This window comes from Buteo buteo, chromosome 9 (genome assembly GCF_964188355.1).
Source record: "Buteo buteo chromosome 9, bButBut1.hap1.1, whole genome shotgun sequence".
In the NCBI taxonomy this organism is placed as follows: domain Eukaryota; kingdom Metazoa; phylum Chordata; class Aves; order Accipitriformes; family Accipitridae; genus Buteo; species Buteo buteo.
Window position 1 is genome coordinate 18,433,838 of NC_134179.1, and position 22,318 is coordinate 18,456,155.

Here is a 22,318-nt window from a genome sequence, read left to right on the forward strand (position 1 = left end):
TGGGCTTACGTTAGAAGCAATCAGAAAGCATCCTTTATGTGGTTCCTTGGTTCCAACGCTGTGGTGAACTCTGGTTATGAGGAGGTGATCGCAGTTGTCAAAAGCAAAAGTAGTGCAGGGTCCCTGGCTTCTGAGTGCTGCTGCCTACAGCTTAGTTCCCTCTCTGTTGCTTCTGGATGTGCATGGGTGGATGAGATCGCAATGGTGATCTGGAGCTAGAATTTAGGCAAAATCTAGCTCCAAAACCTCATACCCTAAACTCTCCCTTTTCACATACATATTTTGGGGAGACAGGTGCAAATCTTAGTTTGAATTGGCCTTTCTTTCCTCTGAAGTGAAAAAACCCCGAGATACATTGTTCTTCACTTGGGTAAATCTGAGGGCAGAGGGCTTAAGGACTGTCCTTTGCTCACGATGGCTACGGGGACACGCAGCTCTCAATGCAGCAGTGCTCTCCAAGCATGTGGTGCCGAGGAGCAATAATGTCTACTGCTTTGGTTGGGTGAGCAGGAGATATAGCAGGGGTGTATCTCAATGTAAAACTGTGAAGAAAGGAGTCATAGACATGCTGTAAATCTGTGCAGGTTTTGGTGGCTAGGCAAACATTACAAGAGAGAATGAGGAAAAGTGAAACAAACCAAGATATTCTCCATTTTTGCAAACAAACAAGCTGCATAAAAGAAACTGCACTTCATCCCCATGTTTTCTTAAAGTGAGTGCTCTGCAAGACCCTGCTTTTTGACTAACGGCATGATCCAAAGTGGTCACTGGAAAGTAAAAAGCACTTTAAAACAGTCATTTAAGTCTGGACTCTGAAAACACTGCTCCTCCAGCCTTGTGTGATGATTTTGGAGGCTGCTGTTTTATCAGCAACCTCATTCCAGAAGAACTTTACAATTTCTGACAGCTATTTCAAAGGAAGGACAGGTCTTAACTTTAGAACATCTCATGCCTACTCTGGATAGCAATTAGAGATGTTAAAAAAAGTCATTTTTACAAGAAATGTTTTTAAATTGTGGGTTTCAGCCATCTCTTTCTTTGTACTTTGCAAATCGTTTGTTTCTGTGCTCTAAAATAGGATGGGAAATCATGGGAAGCAGTTCTGTGACCCCTCTTTTGCTCCTCACATGTGTCATCTTATCTGTAAGAAGTCCTCACTTCTCTTGAGTCTGAGCGCTTCCATTTCACTGAACTCTTGCTGTGCTGTGAAACATCAGCTACAGGCATCTTTGAAAAGGCAGACAGAAAGTAGCTTTTAATGACTGAAAGTTACGTCTCCCCCCAACAAAGATCTCTCAGTATTTATTGATTTTGTTTTGATTCTTTTTTTGTTGTTTGGTGGGTTTTTTGGTACTAGCCCTAGTATCAGATTCAGACTAATCTAAGGAATCTATAGGTTTTTTTCCCTTTTGCTTCTATATTCCTGTTTCCATCTTGAAATGCTCTATTCAAACAGTGCCTAAATGAGAGGGTTATAAAAGTTTTGTTTTGCTGATCCACTGTTGACAGAGGCTTTTGAGGAGAGATAAATCACTGACAGTCTCTGAGCATCACAGAGACTGTCTCTTCTTAGCTCAGTACCATTTAATCACCTGCAGGCATCCCAATTACCATAAGCAGAATTACTATCCCAATTAAGCAGCAGTCCTTGCCACTTGGTGTCATTAGGCTTAATTTGGTTCCTTGGGAAGTGTCCTGATTAAGTTGATTACCTGATTAAGTGGGTGTACTCTATATGATGGGCCTGATGCATCAGTGCTTTATGCCAGTTCTGCTTGTTGATTAAAGTGCTATTATGGCAGCGTAGAAATAGAGCAATGCCAAGGTGAATCTGGCCCGTTGCTTTTAGCAGTTGTTGTCCAAGCTTGCAAAACACTTTGCATTTTTAGCAGGAAGTCACCGGACACAAATCACCCCTGGGATTAATTCTCCAGTTTCGGAGGAAACGAAATTGGGGTGGAATTGGCAGTTGTTTTTCTTCTAAGAACAAAAAAGTGAAATCAGCTGTCTGCAAGGGGGGTGGCTGATGTGGTGAAGATGGACTTGAGAAATGCAAGATAGGAATATTTAAAATTTAAAGGGGGGGCGGGGAATCTAGCAGCTCATGTTGCTACTATTTTCCCCTGGTTTTCCATGCTGGAAAATAGTGCTGTATCATATCAGCCCATTTCAGCCATGAGCTAGAAAACTGCTCTCTGAGAATATAGTCACAATTATGTTTTTAAACTCTTCTTGTATCTGTTTGTGTTTCTTGGCTACCTCTGGGTCTAACATGGAATGTCATAATATTAGGAGCCATATTCATTCGCTGGTTGACATAATCAAAAGCAGTGATATCATAAGAAAGGTTAATTAGGCATCACGAGAAAAAAGAGGTTATTTCTGGCCTAGCCAGAAGTAAGAGGGAACAGAAGCAAAACTAGTAAAGCAAAGTCTGTGAAGACTTTCTTTTTTATTTCTATTTTAGGAATAAAAAATGTGGGATACTTTTTAGGTGTTAGATCTTTCAATATAATTGTGACAAATGACAGTACTCAAAATGCACAGGTTAATCTTTGAGCATTAACTCCATACCTAAATAATACCTGTAATAGCTTGGGCACATTTGTTGTAGAAGTCTATCTAGGATGTCGTGTCTAGACTTCTTGCATAGCCAAGGAAGCAATACAGGAACTTCTGGGGTTGATCCGACCTGATAGAGATGTCTACTTTAGGATGAGGTGTCCTGTCAATATACAGCAAGTCTTTTCAGCTAGCTCAGAGGTTAATATCTATGCTGTAGGCACCCAGACTTGGCAAGGTGAATCAAATGCCCACTCTTTGCTGAGGTTGTGCTACTGGACCACAGATGTGCCCACTACTTTCAGCAGAACATGTTGAGAAAAGAATCTGCCCATCTGGCATGAGATGGAGGGGTAATATCTCCGCTTGCTTTTATCTCTTGTCCCTTTCATCCAGAACATATTGCTGCAACTGAAGTTAATACAGCTATTGGCAATGTTATGAACATATTCAATTTTTTTTCCTCCCATTAGGTTTTCTTGGAGGACAGGAAGCAATTTTGCCTTCTATCATGCTATTTATCTAAGGATAAAGGAGGAAGGATGCAAACCTGCATAAAACTATCCTTGCTAACAGGAATCAGTTGTCCAGCAATATCTGTTTGATCTGTCCAGCTCATGGAAGAGATACAGCACTAACTAAGCCGACACTGTATTTTCCAGACTGTTAGCCAGCTTTTATCCATCTTTTGGTGCAAAAGAGGGTCTGTACAGTCAAAGGGCAGAAAGAGGAAGGCTTGCCCAAAGGGCTAATCAGAGTGGCAGGCTAGTGTAGGTGCTTTGGAAGCATAGATGTGATGGATGTGGTAGCAGTGGATACTCTCTCCATTTAAAAGATTCTTAAAGTAGCACACAGCTGTCATAATACCTGTGTCTTTCCTTCTTACCCATCCCTCTCTAAAATCATTCATCCCTAAATAGTCCTCATGCAGGAGTATTTAGGGAATGGAGAGGTTTCTGTCTTCATTTATGAGAGGATTTCCAGGGAGCCTCCTTGTAGCCAGCATAGTCTAGCTGACTTCTCAGGTTGATCTAATCTGGCTAGGAAGTGGCTGGATCCCACCAGAACAACTTTTTCCTAGACATTTTCTTTGGCATTTATGATAGCTTCTTCAAAGCAGATATTCTAGCCCAGACCATACAAAGTGAAAATACTGGTTTGGACAGCAGTATCCAAAAATGCCTTTTGAGGTACATGAACCTGCAAGATAGAGGTTTATATCATTAACTGAACAACATTTAAATCTTCTTTTCCTTTGAGTAATTCAACACACCTCCTGTTCGCATTAGGAGGATAAATAGTCTGAGCTGAGGAAATGATTCTGAACCTTGTTTGTAAGCACTCATGGGCCAAATTGAAAATTAGGGAACCCCCTTACAGAGTTGGGCTGATACACAACAGCTGGAGAATCTGGCCCTTAGTACCGACATCCCCTGTGTGTGTACATTCAACTCTTGTGACTTGAGCATGTGCAGTACATTATTTCCTCTGTCTTTGCAATCTGGCAAGAAACTGTAGTGCCCTGAAAGGTTACAGATGTGGCTATAAAGTTTGCATGGATACTCACTCAGCTGTGTGTGTCACAGCTACGTGAGCCTGACTCCTCCTTGGAGTCAAGTAAAGAAGGGGCAGGGCTTTCTGTCAGTGAATGCACCTTTAAAATAAGAACATAAACACCCACCGCAGAGTAGGAATCCCCAGGCTAGCTATAATCTGGGCTAGTGGGCCATATTCTGTAGGCAAAGATGCATATGGGAGTGTTTCCTGCTTGCATATCCAGCTGCCTTTGGCTGCTCAGCCTGAATGAGCAGGCTCTTGATTTTCAGTGGCATCAGTGTTCACCGCAAGTCTGCAAGGAGGCTCAGCTTCCCATAGATTTTGCCACACATGCCTCAGCTTGGCTTTTGCTAAATATTAGGCTTAAACCATTTATTTATTCTGCCTCTTTGTTTCTTGCTCCTGAATGTATGGTCCATTTCCACAGAGGTCAGCAATGATATTCCCATTTGCGTCAGCGTGGCATGGCAGGAGCAGGCAAAAGTTGCCCCTGTGGCTCTTCTGAGAGTACCCGCTCCCTGAGTAATGAGTGATCTGTTCCTTGTTCCCTGGGTGCGGCATGTGCTCAAGGTCTGTTGTTTAGTTTCGATTGGCCAAACAGGCTATGAAGTGTCACTTCTCTTTGACTGGATAAATGTAGCATTTAGGAGCAGGCGTCTAGTTTTAATATTCATAGCAAATGTACTTTAAACATTTCTAAGGCAGTTCTTCAGTACTTCATTAGGGCTCACTCCCTCTGAAAACACTGTTGCCAGCAAACTTGTTCACTATAACACTGACAGGAAGAAAACACCGAAAAGGTGAAAACATAATTGAATCCAATTCCTTTAAAACTGGAATGAATGAATGAATGAATATTGCTGTAAGGTATTTGCAGTAACCTCCCAGATGTGTCTCTTAGACTTTGGATGAACTTGGCTCAGAAGTACCTTTTCTTTTATTTAGATTTTGCTTTTTATTAAGTTTTTTAAAAACATTTTACAACCAATAATAAAAAGGAATATTAAATCTCATACAATGTTTCATAGCTAATAAAGAAAAAAGTGTGCTGTATCCTACTAATATATCATGCTCTCCAGGAAAGCGTTGGTACCTTAGAACTGGCAATGGACCTGACCCCCCCCAAATCCAGTACTTCCCTCCATTCTATAGAGTAGGAGTTTTAGGTTTGTAGGTGTGTATTCCTACAGCTTTAAGTGAGACAAACAGAATCCTCTGTGCTCTGTCATGTATTTAAATGGGATAAATCATCAGGATGTGTCTTAGGAGATTTCCACCATTACAGACCTCAGAAACCTCATGAGAGAAGCTCATCTCCCAGAGTTCTTGTCTTGCTGAGGTCAAAATCTTGTAAGAACATGGCTATTCTAAAGGATTAAATGTGAACCCAATGTTAGCACTGATTTAATCTTGCTCATAAACTTCAAACTTGAGCCAAAACCTTGCTACATGCAGATAGCAGGAATGACAGCTTGATAGATCTGAAACTTTAAGCATTGTGTACAGTTGAGATTGCTAAGCAGGATGAGAGATATGTAGAACCTTGGATAGTCCTGTAAGGATATATAAGCCCTTCACAGGCTTGTCAGATGAAGAGCAAATATGGATTTATGTGCTAGGATGAAGGAAATGGGAACCTTCCTACCAATGAAGGTTAGGAAACTTTTACGTTTTCTCCAGTGAATTGCATGCCCGCATAAGCCAAGAGGATTAAAAATCGATGTTCTGCATGCCAGGAGCCATAGCCTTCAGAGAACAAATGTGGTTCTGGGAGATCCCTGAAAAAGAACGAGACCTTTAGGTAATGAAGAGTATTTTTAGGGATTTTATTTTGGGTGTGTGTGTGTGTGTGTGTGTTTGTTTTTACAGTTAAAGGAAATTAAACCAAAGCCCTAGCTTGATTTCTCCTTGTGGATTAGTCTGTGCTAATTATTGCTGTTAATAGAACTGTGAGCACTCAAGGTCCCAAACATGCAAAGACTTGTACAGCTATTCTGTGTGCCTATTGAATCCAGAACTGACAAACAACTGCCTGCAAAGTTAATGGTACATGTCTTTGCAGGATTTGGGCATGAGAAGGGGTTTGGAATCATGGTTGTTTTAAGAGCCCAAACAAAACAAGGGCTGGTGGAAAACATAAAAGTGATTCTCTTCATTCAAATGCGATTCCTGATCAATTGGTATCTTTGAGGCTCTCTAGCTAAGCCTCGTACAGGAGAAAGTAGTAAGGAATCACAAGTGAATGACAAAATCAATCAAAGGCAGGAAAGAAAAACAACCTCCTTGTTTATGGTAAGTATCAGTTCTGTTTCCTTTGCATTGGCTTCATCCAAAGCCCACTGTAATGAATAATATTTTTCCCTTGACTTCAAAGCACTTTGGGTGAAAGCCTGTTGCTGCACATGGTTGTTTTCAACGGTGAGTCTCTGAGCACAGCTGTACTGTACACTGGGCTGTGGTACAGCAGTCCTGGATCTCATGCTGTGCACAGTGTCCTGCAATAATCCTAGCCCAGGTCTGCAACCGGCATAACCACATGGTCACGGTGTGCTGCCAAAGCTGCGCCATTCTGCAGAAACACCTTCTCATGCCATTCCCCTCTGCGCTGCTTCAGATTCAAAGGGAAAACGTAAAGTGAAGGGCATCTTGGGAAGCATCAATACCACCAGCCTCTTAATAAGCTACAACTTAAGGGGGAGTTACTGTAAAGACATGAGCTCATCTGCATTGCGGTGTGGTTTTGGCTAAACAGCCTAGCCAAGCTGTTTGGGAAATTATTTGTTTTCTCTCTTTTCTTTTAAAAAGCTCCCCATCACCACTCCACCATGCACAAACACACTCAATTTGGTCATGACAACGTTTTGACCCTACTGTGGAAAAGGCAAGGAAAAACGTGTTTGGTTTTGGTAGATACTTATTTTTCAGTTTCATACGGAAATGCTGGAGTTTTAAATTACTGCAGAAAAAAGACTTTTAAAAAGGGACAGAAAGGTTAAAATGTGATTAAAAATAGAAGTATTTTGCAAAAGGAAATGTAAACCTTTTTGGGAAAAAATTTCAACTGCATTTCCTTGCTGTATTTTGCTGTATCTCTAACTATTGGAAGGGGAGGCAGGCAACTCTACACAGTGGTTCATCCAACTGATTTTACATATGTACATGTGCAACAAATCTCTTTTAAGTCACTGGATAGGCTTGGAGAAAACACATGACTTTTAGGGAGCAAAAACTGGTGGGACAAACATTATACCTATGCAGAGAATAAAGCATTTGTCAAGGCTTCTAACAATCAAAATTTTAGACTTGCTCCTAAACATTTAGGTGAAATACAAAACTGGGATGTTTAAGCTCTTACACTGTAGATAGTCAACTTGTGTCTTTAATAACAAATAACTGGGCTGGGATTTCCAGTGAAGTCCAGGTTTGCTAGGTGCCCAGCCTCAATGAAAATTCCCTTTGAAAACTATGGGGGAGGTGGGTGATAATGAGGGTCAAAGCAGGGCTGTATCTGTGGCCCTACTGACACTGCACAATGAAAGGTAGCTGTGATACATTGCAGTATTACACAAAAGGAAAACTTCAGCAGCCAGTGCCTTTGATGGAAGGATACATTATGAGCTTTGCCCTAAAGCTTTGTAGGGAACCCCCAAAGCATGAACAAGGTGTTTCATGCTTCGTGCTATTTTGGGGTCCAACATTTGAGAGATTGGCTTTAAGCACAGAGGCCCCAGTTGTAGTCCCGTTCTGCTTGTCATCTGCTGGGGCCAGGTAGAAAGCAAATAAGGGGATTTTCAAAAGAGGTAGAGGACCTAACTCAGAGATTTTTAATTCTTTCTCTAGAACTGAAAGCACTTCCTACAAAACTTTTAAAAATATTTTGTGATAAATTCAAATGCCTCTCAGGCATGGTTAGCCTTTAAATACAACCCTCATGCCATGTTGTTATTTATGTAAGACTGGGCCATCCTGATTAAGAGAGTGATAGTATGAAGCATAAGAACAGTGACTTGTAAAGAATATTGAGGCAGCATCATGGAGCTGTTCTCCTGGAACATAAATTTTCATTAAAAAAATACAGTGCTTTCTTTGCAAGGGATTGTAGAGCACTTTAGAAGGCTAATGACATTATTGGTAGGTGATACATTTTGCAAAAGGAAGACAAGGAAGAGAAAACATAATTTCCTCTAAATTCAGCATAAATTCTATTACCTCTGTTATTGTCCCATAGGCCAATGGCACAGATTTCCTAAAGCATCTGCTTCCTAGATTATATAGTATGGTTTGTTCTTTCAGAGCACTGTATTGTTTCTGTGGAGATCAGTGCAAATGTTTAGCTCTTCACGTCTATACAGGGATTATGACTTAAAAAATAAAAAAGGAATGTGAAGTTGGGCATCTATGTACATACTTAGCTACCGGTAAATTGGAATCTGCTGGTGGACCAGCAACTGTGAAAATGTGCTCTATGTTTAGATTCAAGGAGGTGAGTGCCAGGCCCCTGTGTTTAGAAAATCTTGGCCGGAGTCTGCAAGTTATTTACTGATTAGTTGTATTTTATCTTGACTCCTGCCTCATATTTCTTTCTAGTTAAGAGAACTCTTGCAGTTAATCACAGCAAATTTTTAGACATAGGTGATGGGGATTTAGTGGTGCTGGGCCCTTACTCTAAAAAACTTTTCCTGTGTTACTACACAGATACCATAAAAAGCAAGTTAGCATTGGGAAGCGGTGATATTCTCACATTGCAGAGAGGAGGCAGAGGTACAAATAGGTTACGTGGTGTTTTGTCTGGAGCCTCTGACAGACCTGGAAACTGAACACAGACCCTATTTTCTTGTTTGAATGTCTGTAACCCCAGAACAGTTCTTCTACCTTCATCTCCCTCACAGATTTTATTAGCGTACAGCTGGACCTTGGTGTCCCAATCACTCATGGCAATTATTCATCAGTGTCTTGCAGGACTTGGGTGCTGGAAGTATTAGATCTATTGTACATAATTTATATAATTTATTCTTCAAAGTCAGAAGGGAAAAGGAACCCCTAAGTTTTGATTAGACACTAAATTCATTATTTCACATTAGAATTGCCTTCACCAGAGGACCAAGGAAACTTATTTGATTCAGTAACAAGAGCTCCAAAGGGTACTAATTTAGTAAGACTATTGACTGTTCATTACTCTGATGTTGCTCAAATAGCTGAGAGCATGTGTGGTGTTTAATGTGATCTTAAACATTACTATCTACGGTAAATCAGAAACAGGGCACAAGTGCTATAGCTGCTGTTTAATGATGTATGAAAAAGCTGCCTGGTAAAGTGTACCATTAAGAAAAGCTAAAACCAGTGCTGAACAAAGACCTGATGAAATATTGATACCTTTGCAGCCAGTACAATTTCTTGTTACTTGGAAAGTGACTGAAGTCTGGTTTTCTGAAAAATCATACTTAACTTGAGCAAAGCAATGCAATCAGATGGATGGGAGCAAATGATCTATTGGGGGGGGAACCCAAGGAAAAATAACACAGTTTTCAATACATCAGTGTTTAGTTTATAATCAGGAAGACTTCCAGTTCTGCCATTATTCCCTTTCAATTGAAATACTGAACCTCCACCACCCCATCCCTAACTCGTTCCTCCTTCTTGGAGAAAGAATCCGATTTAAAAAAAAATATCACTAGGTCCTTTTTAAAAGACAAACTAAAGGATGTAAACTTCATCCCACCTTTAAAAAGTGTAAGAAGACTGATGGGGGAAGCTCTCCCAGGTCAGATGCCATCATTGCCAGACCTTCTCTTAGAGATTCTTGGGAAAAGCATCACTCCCTCTGCAGCTGACATACATGTTCTTAGCAGGGAGGATGCTTCTCTTCTCTGCACGTGTATATCTGAGAGAATGGCTTTGTTCAGCACTGTCATGAGCACTGTTACTTAACCCCAAACCAGTAATGCACATCCCCATTTGCCAGTATTTTGACATAAAGCTAGTGTTTGTGCTTGTGGACCTGACCCCAGGAAGGGTAGCTTCCATTTCTTCAAAGCTAGGGAAGCACCTCTTCAACTCTTTGTGAACCCGGGCTCAAACATCTGTGCAAATTAGGTTATTTTGATTTTACTTCTCTGATTCATTCCCCCCACCCCTCCACCCCCCCTTCCACAAAACTTGTGGTTTGTGTAACTGGGGCTCTGGTAGGTCAGCACCATTGCCCTCTTTATCTGCTGCGAGGGTCTTGAGCACAGGGATATGATGGAAGTTTTTACAAGTCAGGGTGCTGTTGTAATTGTGGAAGCTGACAGGGATTGCAGTACCTGTGCTTAGTGGTTAGAACATCTCTCTCACACCAACACCTTCTGTAGTCTGTGTTGGGGAAGACCTGAGGTTTCTCCTTTCTGATTGCTGCTTGTGGGCTTTTGCTGACCCCATAGAGCCCCGTGGCACATTCAGCCTAGAAAGAAACAAATACAAGACCGAGAAGGCACCCAGAAATGGTCAAAGCAGGGAGTTTAAAAAAACAAGACCAAAAGGAAGTGCTTTTTCACACAGCACATAATGAAATTATGTGATGCTGAGGAGACACGAAGAATGAATTGATTAAAAATAAATAAAATAATGGGATTAGGCAACTTTATTAGAAGAGGTCCATTGGTGGTTATTAATGAAGTAGATGGAACCTCCAGGTCAGGGAATCCTGGAGCCATTGCTTTTAGGAAGCAGGACACTGTAACCAGGAAAGGATCGTGCTTCCCTGGCCCCATTTTTTCCCTGGGTTTCTATTACTGAGGCATGCCAGAGGCAGCGACTAGGCCGAGGGACCTCAGGCTGAAGCAGAGAGGCCCTTTGCTGGAAACGGCCTGAAACTACTATGAGCTTGATTCAGGCCAGCTGAAACCCATAGGTCTCTGCTCTGAGAGGGAGGTTGCTCTCTGCACAGAGGACAAAACAGGAGGTCATATTTCAGGATTTGGCATATGTCTGCAGAGGGCATTTGCTCTCACCAAAGTCTCAGAGGTTGCTCCAAACTTCTTATACTGGGGGAATAAAGGCCAGAAACGTGGTTATTAATGCGCAGCGTGGGCTTCCTCCACTCTGTTGCTGCAAGAGGCCTTGTATAGCTCTGCCTACTCCAAAATACAAATATATCCAATATACGTACCCCATAAATGTACACGGTATGTACACATGCATGTACACATGCATGTATATATGCTGACATGAGCAAAAATAAAGAGGAATCAAGAATCATGCGCTCAATGTGAGCTCCAGCAGCATTTCAAGTTATTTGGGGCTGCGGCAAAACTTTTTTACAAGTGGGTATTTTAAAACCAAGTAATAAAAGGGATTTCGGAGATAATTGGTGTAGATCTGTGGTATTGTGCAAGAAAGTGCCCTGAAGAAAGACCTGAGACAGGCGGCTCATTCAGATTGTAATTAACTCACAAAGAGCAGGTGAGGGGAGGGACAAGCCTCCAGCCTTTTCACTCTTCTCCTTAAACAAAGAAGACCTTTACAAATATGTGTGTATTAGATCCTTTGGTCTGCAAATTTCTCTCTGGCTCACACCATCATAAAAGATTCAGAGGGCTGTATCTTTTGGATTACTAATTTATGCTGTTTACAGACTGGATAAGGGGAAAAGAAGAAAAGCTCTGAAAAGTCTAGGAGCTGTGCTTTGCTATTAGGAGAAACCAGCTTTTGTCAGACAATGTTGTTCAGCCTGATAGGGGATTTTGTTTAGCTGGAGAGGAAGGACCAGCCTGAGAGCAGGATGTTCTCTGTTGAGGCCCAGTTCAGCAAAGTGAGTTCTCAGGAAATGAACAGGGGGCAGGAGCAGTAATGATGCCAGGTTTGGGGAATATGCATTGAACAAGACCCAATGTGAGGATAAGTCTGTGGGCAGGGCTCCTGGAGATGCCGGTTTCACCCCAAATTGTGGGAAAAGCTCGTGTTCTTAGCTTTGTCTGCCTTCTTCCCATCTCTTTCCTTGGACCAATCTGAGGTTGGCAAGGCACAAAATGCCCCCCTTTCTCCAAATACGCTAGAGCTGTGATGTCCTATTTGTATTTCCCAGAGGTCAGAAAATGGTTTGTCTATTTCAGGTGTTTGCCTGCCAGCACCTGGTAGCAGGGTAACATTTTGCTCTTACCCTGCTGTGAGGCTGCAGGTACAGTACCACTCTTATCATCTGCTCTGTGCTGCTGTAATCCCTGATTTTCATTTTTCAATATCAAGCCCTGATTTTTGTCAGTGGGAGTCAAGGTGTGCAAGGAATGTAGGTCCAAGCCCTTCATGAGACCTAAGACCTCTGCAACTTCATTTTTTTCCTTATTGCTCTTTTTCCTTTCCATTAGCCAAGCAGAAACCTGACTTTCCTCTCCACAGCAGTGCAATCAGCACATTGAAAATCTACACATTATAATCCCTCTGCATCCTTTTCCTGAATTTCTTAAACTCATTTATTCATCTAAATGTATGAACAAAGCTTTTCCTCCCTTGCCTTGAATAGCTTCAGACGCCCTTAAATTAAAATAAAAAATGGCATTGGGGTGCTGTCACTACTTGAGAAAAGCCAGAGGAATCAAATTAAGCCCATCACTGTCCCTAATTCACACATTTGTAGGAAGGAAAATTGAAAGTTCAGCACCATGACTGAAAGATAGAGTCCCGGTTTGTCATCTTCTCTTCTTAAAAAATACATCTTAGTGATTTGATAGATCACAAGGATCCCTGCCTCTGAAACAAAGAAATGGGAGATGGTCTTTCACTGGTGATGTAAAATAGGAACCACAGCAAGGTAGTTGAGGATGCATCCTCCATTAGGCATGTAAGTAGTTGCACTGAGATCACTTGCGTAAGATTAAGCATGAATGCTGACTAAACTGGGGCTCAGACGAAGCATTACGGGGAAGGTGGTTCCATGAGAACATGAAAGGATGAATAAAATCAGGGTCATGCTTTAAAATATTGGTGCCCATGTGACAAACATAATTTAGGGTGCAGAACATAGGTTTCTGTTAGTACCTAAGTGGACTCAGCTACTCTTTGTGTCTGTGGTTTTATTCACTAGTACACACGCAGTCTGCAGATGCTTTGCTTTTAAAATGTGTCCCCAGTTCTTTTCTCTTTAACCTGCAACGAGTTTCATCTAATGACTACCTTACTTAACCAGCTTCATCAACAATTCACTTTTCTTTTTAAAAATCAAAAGAGCTTACAGAAACATTTTATGAAAAGGAAAGGCTGGCTTTAACATCTGTAGAAGGAGGGGAAAGTAGCTGTCATAAGTAGATCTTTTATTTGCCTTTCTAAAATTTTAATGCGACTCAGTGGTCAGACCTGAAAATTTGCAATGTACCTCCAAAACATGCTAACGCCCAGACACCCACATGCACACATGCATGCACAAAAATCCACCCATAATGCCAACACATGCTTCTCCAGTTCAGAATAACCTTCTCCCCTGAAGGGCCACGTGCATAAAGTGCCAGTACATAACGGCTCATGTAACTGAATTTTAAACTCCTGAAAATAGCAGCTTAGATTGGAAGTGCTGACATAAGCTTAGCGACAGCAGTGCCAGTTTAACAGTTGTATGCACTATGGAGTGTTCTTGCAACATTCCTCATTTGAAAGACAATCTGTGCGTGGTATAGACTAGTATGGTTAAAAAAAAAGAAATGGGGGGGGCGGGGAACCAACTGTGGTCTTGGCTGACAAACTCTGTCAACCAACGCAATCTGTGCTCCTGATGTTTACTGCTTGAAGCTAAGTAGGATATTTAGCCAAATTTCAATTCCAGCTACAAATAAAGCTCAATTTATGTGTGTGAGTATGTGTGTGTGAGAGAGATGATTGCTCATTTAAATGACAACTTTATATATGATAATTACAGTCATTAATGAAGACACACTTACTTTACCATAGATTATGAGGATAAAAGCAGATCGCCCAAGAATCACGTTCTGGTATAGACTAGAGTCAATAAGAAAATTAGTCCAAATACTATCCGGAAAATTGTTCTTAAATAATGCCCTAAAGGTTAAAGGAACAATGGGTGTAAATTCAATGGAAGAAATTTTAAAAACACACTAGAGGTCACTGTTGCTACTTGAGCAAAAGCTTTTTCTGCTTCCTTTTAATTTAAGACACTAAAGATCAAACATTTCAGCAGAAAAAAAGTACTTCTGTTTCTATATATTTCAAAGCATGTACAGTTTGATATCCTGAAAAAAATAAACAATATATTGATACGGAACAGATGGTTGTGCTATGATTGTGGAAATGGTATGTACTGTACATATGAAGAACTTGGACTCATAGGACAATACAGTTCTATTTTGTGCAGCATCTTTCATACAAATGGCATCCCCAAACACTTTATAGCTTGTAGCATTAAATAATATAGCTTTAAATTACAGAGATAAATAATCAGTGGGAGAGAAATTAAATGTTATGGGCAAGGGACAAAAGAAATGTTAGATATCTGAAAGCTGTGCGAAGGCATAAATTACAAATCAGAGCCAAAGATAAATGAGGAAGCCAAACAATTAAGTCTTGTAATGCAGGAGAAAATACCTCAGTCTTCCCAAATTATTCATGAGCTGGGTATTATAAGGGAAGCAATCATTTTATATCATAAATACAGTCCTATGCCTAAATGTATTTATAACTACATATGTGTGTGTGTGTGTGTAATGCCTGTGTCTGTGTATATATATATTTATATCTGAAGAAGAAATCCCTCTGAATGCCCAAGGGTGTAGACACTCACTATAAATGCAGGACTCAACCATGGCATGTTGCATGTGTTACAGCCTTCAGCAATTAAAAAGGTCAGGATTTAGAGGAACATTTTTACTCATTGATATGGAGAATAAAATCATAGACTTCATATAATAGGAATATTACCATGGACTTCAAAAGCAGGTGGTGAAACCTTCCTGCAGAATGCAGTTCTCTTTTCTGAGATCTTAGTTGCCTCTTGAATGCCATTAAATTTCAGCAGACAACCAGTCTCTCTAAGAGCTCAAGGAATTAAGCTACCAGTGTAAATAATAGTAAGTAATGCAAGTGAGTGAGAAGGCAGGTACACTGATATTTTCGAAGAACATCGTTCTATGTTCAGTTTTCAAGCTCTAATTACCATCTCGTCTTTCAGAGCTGCCACTGAATTGGATATTCGTTTAGGGGACTGCCCAGTGATGGCTGCTGTATCTGATAGGTCCCTTACCTGCTAATGTCATTGGGATCAGAATTTCCAGGTCCGTGGGAATACTATAAGAGCTTGAGATACTTTTCCAGCTTTCCCTCAGATAGTCTTTTTGAAACCATGTGGACTTTACCTCCATAGATCTGTTGCCCCTGCAAGCAAGGAACTCAAGGATTATTATCTCATACCTGCAGATTCTGTAATTTTTAGTGATAAAGCATATCTTTTCCAAGTTATCTGTCATCTCATTGTCCCTTTTGTCTATATGCCTGGGCTTTTCAGGTATCTGGCAGCCCACACAGCTGCTGCACTGGCTGGCTGCAGGATGTCTGGACAGTTGACCACTGCCACAGGCACACAAATCGGCTCTGTATCTCTTCTCTGTTGGTGGCCTGGCATCGCTCAGTTCTAGGGATCTCCAAATGTCGGCAGCTCAGGATTGTCCCCAAAATACAACACTGAATTACAGAACTGGGAAAGTAGCAGCAAGAATTTCTATACATGTATTCTGTATGTATACAATATCAATTTATAGATTTAATACAAGTCAGGGCCATGTTAAAGCCTCAGGCTGTTCTGTCTTTTCTTGCCAGAGTTGTAATATTATTTTTTTTTTTCTGAGCCAGTTTCTAGTTTCTTCTTATAGCATTAGGCATGGCCCTATCTTTTCATGTGACTCCACCCAGACTTGCAATGTGTTATATTTAGACATCTAAAGCATTCCCTGGTACAAAGGTAGCTTTATTTTTAAAAAGTGGAAGTTTCTTTGGGTAAGGATAGATTAGCAGCTGCTGAGGGACATTGGACCAACACGGTCAGTTTTTTGCAATGGTATTTGTGTGGCTCTAATTTTCGCCTTGGCCATCTTCGGACTGAGAAATGCTCTTCATTCTAGAGAAAGCAATGCTAATGAGCGAAGCTGGGGTGGAAAACTGGGGAAGTCACCCCAAACAGTACATATTAGCTGGGACATTCAATCTTGGATGCCCAGTCAGAGGCATTTTAGAGAGATTTTAGTTTGAGAGCTGCCCAAGCATTTTGTGGAAATCCAGCTCCAGTAGCTTCCTGTGGCTGTGAGCTTAAACTGCATGTGGCCTGAGAGAAGGATGTGAGGGGAGGACAGAATAAATAACTTAAAAAGGCTGGCAGAAAAGTTCAGTTGTCTGCCTCTGGTTTGCATGTTCACATTGTTTTTGCATTGGTCTTTGACTATGTAACACCTGGCCTTCAATCCTTTAATTTGGTCTTTACTTGAACAAAGCTCTTCTCATCAAAGCCAGTAAAGAAGAGAGGATCACAAAGGCTGAAAAAACATGTTGCAAGAGGACTCCTTCCCAGTTTAGGGTAAGAGTGAGGGATTGTACAAGTAAGAAAGGCTCAGTGGAAGGTCCTGCCCTTTCTCTCTAGGAGAAAATACAGGTCAAAGGATAAGGTGTTTCACCATTATCTCTCATACCTAGTTTACCTTCTCCAAGTTTGTCAGCAAAGCCCTGTCCCTCCTTCCTTTCAAGCCCCCCATCAAATTCTATTCTTAACATGCAGTCTTCAGTGAATCTTATAACCAGAGATAGAAAATTTTGTATGCTCTTTCCCTTTGCTCATTCATCTTACATCTCTGTATATCGGCTGTGGACATTTGCTGTGCAGACACCTTTTCCTCTTATGTGTCAAAACCAAGACCAAGATATTGTGGTTGCCAGTCAATTACACTGTATGGCCCAGCAGCTTGGCTTGGGAATCAGCTCGTAAGTGAGCTGGTGAATTCCCAGCCCTGCCACCAAGCTGGGCAGGTAATTTCCTCTTTCTGTTTTCTCTCCCATCTGATTTTTGTACTATAAATTCTTTAGAACAGAGAATATCTGTTATTCTGTGAATACACAGCACCTAGTGTAATAGCTGCTAGACATTACTGCAATGCATATTGTAAATAACTGGAAGATGATTTAGCATTTTTAAGGACTACAGTATTTATTTCCTTGCCAGCCGTTTTTCCATGGTTTTTTTTCCCTTTGTCTATTCAGTGATCACTGCCTCTGAATAAGAGCAGAATCTTACTTTTTTTATGAAGCACACAATGAATATGTGAAAACTCTAGGTACTGCCTCAATATTATTGAGAAACAATAAAAACATGTCCTAGTATCTAGCAATCACTGCATGTGAGAGAGAGAGGCAAGAAATAAAAGAATCATGTTGCATGCCCTTACTGAACAAACATTAGCTCTTCAGGGTACTGTATTATCACAAAGCACTTAAGAAATCTGAAGTATTATAACATTCTGAACCAAACTCGCTCAGTTCCTTCCCTGTCACACAGGCTCAGCTGCTAATGTTATTTTAATCAAAGAATTGACCAATATTAGGCAGATAGTTAGCAGTGAAAATTAACCCATACACTTCTCACTAGGGAGGAGATTATTATTTTTAAATCTGCATTTAAGTTTTCCACTAACCCAGCGTGATTTCTCTGGAGATAATCACAGCAGCCAAAATGTAGTGTGCTGTACCTGAGTCCCAGTACCCAGAAAACTTCCCTCAGAGTAGAGGCTTGAGGTTTTTGAAAGAAACCAATTCATATCAGTTTTAGTGTAAGGAGGTGAAGGAGCTTTCCACTTCACAGCTTCCAGTCTCGCGTGAATGCTGCTGGATGAAGGCTATTTCTCTTGCAGTTGGATTCATAGCGTAAATCATAGTATTAGTCTTTTAATTAAACCTAGCTAATGGAAAACTTAGAACAGCCATTTTGGGGCTAAGAAACATTTGCTCCATTGGCCCTATTTTCCTCTCACAGTAGGGAAACCCAAGCAAATATTCCTGTTTCCTGGGAATGTCAAGGAGACAAGAAGTCTAGGTGGGCCAAGGGTCTGCTGCACAGAAGCTAGCCCAGGTACTGGAGGCAGCCCTTTTCCTTTCCTGCCTGTTTTTCCTCCTTTCCCAGTTGACTCAGGCAGACAGCATAGCTGAACTGTGAAGAGCGGCTGCCTGTCGCTCTTGGGAAGAGTTTCCACCACCTTGTGCCACCGCCCCTTGGCCAAGTGAGCGAGATTTGGAGTGGGATATGGGATTTCAGTTCCTCTGAAAAGCTGGGGGAGAAGCCTTAAATCAGTGCCGTGCATTCACATCCAAGTAGGTAGCATAGTCCAGAATCCACATAACAGAGCTGAAACATGATGGCACACGACATTTAACTGATGTCAAATTTAAATCCCTATTAAAAAGAAGTGTTCTCTAGTCTGCACCAGGCCATCCATTCTGGTAATCTCATTCCATATTTCTTTTATTGTTGAAAGAAGACGTAGATTAATGACAGAATGAATCCCAGTAGAAGGAACGCGCTCCTTATAAGGGAGGCTTGGGGGAGAGATGGTGGAAATTGTAACATAGGATGACTTTGTTGGCAGAGAAAGTTGCATTTGACCATTTATATTTGAAAATCCTTCACCTAGGTCAGCATAGTTCAGCCAAATTATCTCCATCTGGATTGATGGAGCTGAGGATTGCCTGTCAGAAAAAAGACCTAGAATGTCATATTGTAACTTAGTGCCATGTTTTAAAAGCCTCTTAGTGACTGTGGCAGATCTGTTCAGACAAGGGGGTTGGATGGGAGAGGTACAGTGAGGACTCCTCACACTGAAGCTCACCAGCAACGGGATGAAAAGGTCTGAACATGCTTGTTTGTTCAGCCCTCTCTCCCAACTCGTCTGCCCCGACTTGTTGTTGCCTTTTAGAGAAATACAGTCATGGTTCTTGATGGTCTTGAATTAATACACGATTTTGCTAGACAAGTGAATGTTCGCTATTTGCACCGCTGTCAACACATGATGTTTAGTGAGATTCCTGTGATGATTTCTAAAGCCTCAGGCTCTGGAGTCACATGAACATAGACTCATCCCTAGCTTCTTGTGGAAAAAAAACCCAACAAACAAACCAAAAGAACCCCCAACCAAGCACAAACAAAAGCTTTGATCTTCACGAGTGTAGAGGAAAAGGACAGAAGTGCAGTGCCAATTTGCCTGTTAAAAACAATGCATGGCAAATGAAAACAAATAATGTATTTATAACAACCCCACAACCTTAAAACTTGTGTCATGTTGGAGAGAAGAGGCTGGTGTGGTCATCTGAGAGGTTCAAAGCACAGTAAAGCCACACCATGCTCTAGGAAGGCTTGTGGTATCTAGGTATGTACTGGTCCAGTCACCAGTGGGTATTTAAGCTCCAGTTAACATGTAGGACTGCAGATGTCCACACAACCTGGCAGGTCTCACAAAACAGGTATTCTCCTGCCACTCCTTGGCAAAGCCTGGGCTTGTTCAATGCCACCCAAAACGTCAGCAGAGAAAGAAGGTAGCACTTCCCCCTTCCTATTACCCCGCTGTTAGTGCAGTTACCTGGGAGGTGAGAGATCCCCCTCCCTCTACCTGGGGATATCTGTGCTCCCATCTCCTTTCTGTCCTATGACTGCTCTCAAGGGCAGATAACCATGTACTCTTAGGTACAAGGCTGCGTTGTCAAAGCTGGTGGAGATGCAAGGTTTTGTGGGAGCAAACTCAAAAGTCCACATTTTAAGTAAAGACTTCTTTAGCTAATGGACTCCTACTGGCCATAAGAAAACTATGAGAGTGACTGTGAATGGACCACATCCTCCTAAGGTACCTGGTAGCCTTGTATTAAAGGCATTCCCAAGTCAGTATGTATTTAAGGTTGGTAAAGGAAGAGGGTCTTAAACTGTATATGTTCCCAGAGTGTGACATGCAAGGTGGACAGGAAGGGGAAGGACACGATCATGTTCTTGTCTTTTTTTGTACAGGGAGTGTAATGTAGCTTTTTTAAAATGTTGTGGGTTTTTTTTCTCTTAGCCTTTTTTTTTTTTTTTGACCCCCAAATGGAGATGTTACATTATGTTTTGGGTCAGAAGGAACCTTCTATTACCCCTATAGGAAGATGTTTTGGATTTTTCATGGAGGAAGAGGAGGAAGGAAAAATGTTTTGTATCAACCCAAACAGATTTTATTTTTCTATTTCAGCCACTGAAGTGCAAAAAAAATAAATAAACCCAGTGATTAGTACAGCCCTAATCTGGCAATGTATATTTTAGGGATCACATTATGCTGAATATGTGCATTACATAGGCAAAGTAAAAATCCATGCCATTATTGTGCCTGTTCAGTAGCCACTTTTCAAATTGAAATATCTCAGCCATTTTAAATGACGTTTTTATTTTTGCAAAGATGCTAAAAGCAATTAGAGGGCAATATTGACTGTTCACTTGCCAAATACCACTGTTCCAATGAAAGCTGCTTTTGAGTTACTGTACACAAGTGCAAAAAGCATCCCAAATCATTTTACATACATTACAAGCAAAACCAAAAAGAAATCACCATTTAAAAGAAAAGAAAAAGCCGTTTATAAAAGAAATGCTTGCTCCCAAGTTGAAACCATGTGTCAGCCTAGAGCAATCTGTTAAATTTGAGTTATGAACCCCTGGAAAAAAATAGTTGTTTGCAGTGCAGATGCTGAGACTCACAATTAAAGCAGAGGCATGGTGAGGAGAGGTCTTGTGCTGATGTTCTGCACAGGGAAAGTTCTCTAAATGCCTTCGGTGGGAGAGGTGATAAATTTTGTGTCTCCTCTGTCAGTAACATTTGTTATTTACCTGTTTTAGCTGTCTTTTTCTTAATAAAAAAGTAAAAATATGAAACTCTCACATATGACCATATACAAATGACCAGGATGGATTGTCCGTAATTTTTAAAAAGTCATGATCAACCCATCTTTCCAGAATTCAAGGCTACCTCCAGTTCACCTGAAGGGCTATTAACTTCTCCTCAGCATGAATTTATGCAGCAGGATCATTCTTAAAGAGTTGAGTAAAGGCATAGATAAGTCATCTCAAAACTTTTATGAGGAGCTAAAACACAAGATGTTGTTCATACCCAGAGGAAACTATCGGGATCTTATTGCAAGGATGCTTTCAACTTCAGTGGTTGGTAGGTTATCAAGGCTGACCTGGCAGGAGATTGCAGCAGATACTGTCATCCCCTGGGGATTTGTTCTCCATCCACACTTTGTCTGTGTGGTGTAAAGGGCTCCTGCCTTTGGGATCCAACTTTCAGAGCATATGGGTGTCTTAAAATCAGTTGAGTTACGCTGTTGGGGTAAATCGTAGGCTTTACTCTGCTATCTGCCTTTAATTTATCTGTGGGCTATGAGCCAACATCTGTCTTCTCTGCCTCAGGGCTTGATTCTCATTAATACTGAGGCCTCTTTACACCTTCTTGGCAATGAAAAATGGCCTTGCAGCAGAATTTTATTTACACCCATTTGGTGGCCCCTTTTTTCACTTCTGACGCACTTTTCCGCCTTTTCAATGTGTTGCCCTGAAGAACTCACGAGTGTTTTGCTCTTGGACCTGTGTTTTCATTACTGTGTTGTCTGCCCTCATGCATGGAAAACAGAGATTTTATCTGCCAGAAATGAATGAGGTTTTATCGTAACGATCCAAGCAAATGTCATGATTCAGAGCATAAGAGGATCAACAGCATGGATGAGTTGCACAATAAGTCTGTGTAAACAGAATCCAGGACGTGAGGAGGTGGAATGGCTTCCTTTCCTTTCAAGAAAAATGTTATCCTAGAAGCAAACTAGGGTTAAATTTTCTGAATTGGGGAATATTCCCCTTATTTTACAAGACTGAGTGGTGTAAATACAAATTTTTCTGCTTTTGTTGTCGTGTCCCCCTCCCCCCCTGCTTGGAGGAGCTGGGTTTTTTCCTGGGACATCCCAAACAAAGTTGATATATCTCTGATATTTTCTGGTGTCTATGAAAACAATTTTCTCCTTCATTTCAAAATAACAATTGAGTGCCACACCATGTGCCTCTGAGATATGAGACAGGGTAACCCTGTTAAGAATTCAACCACAGCCATGCAGAAAAGGAAAGAGGGTTATTTGAGTGGAGTGACACAAGGGTGATGGTTAGTAGGCTGCACTGAGCCATTGT

At 41.1% G+C, this 22,318-nt stretch overlaps 1 protein-coding gene and 1 long non-coding RNA gene across 6 annotated transcripts in view; one reads left to right on the top strand and one right to left on the bottom strand.

Moving 5' to 3' along the window:
* The window catches only part of LOC142034393 (uncharacterized), a 471,960-nt gene that overhangs the window by 186,800 nt on the left and 262,842 nt on the right, over positions 1 to 22,318 (top strand). The window lies entirely within an intron of this gene.
* Positions 5,123 to 22,318, bottom strand: part of ETAA1 (ETAA1 activator of ATR kinase) — a 55,065-nt gene continuing 37,869 nt past the window's right edge. For 4 of the 5 annotated variants that reach the window (XR_012651639.1, XR_012651638.1, XR_012651630.1 and 1 more), the window contains 2 exons: positions 10,422 to 15,471; positions 5,123 to 5,897 (listed from right to left, as the gene is read on the bottom strand). The gene's annotated coding sequence lies outside the window, so the exon portion shown is untranslated. The remainder of the gene's footprint in view (positions 5,898 to 10,421; positions 15,472 to 22,318) is intronic. The other variant, XR_012651632.1, reaches the window with a different exon arrangement.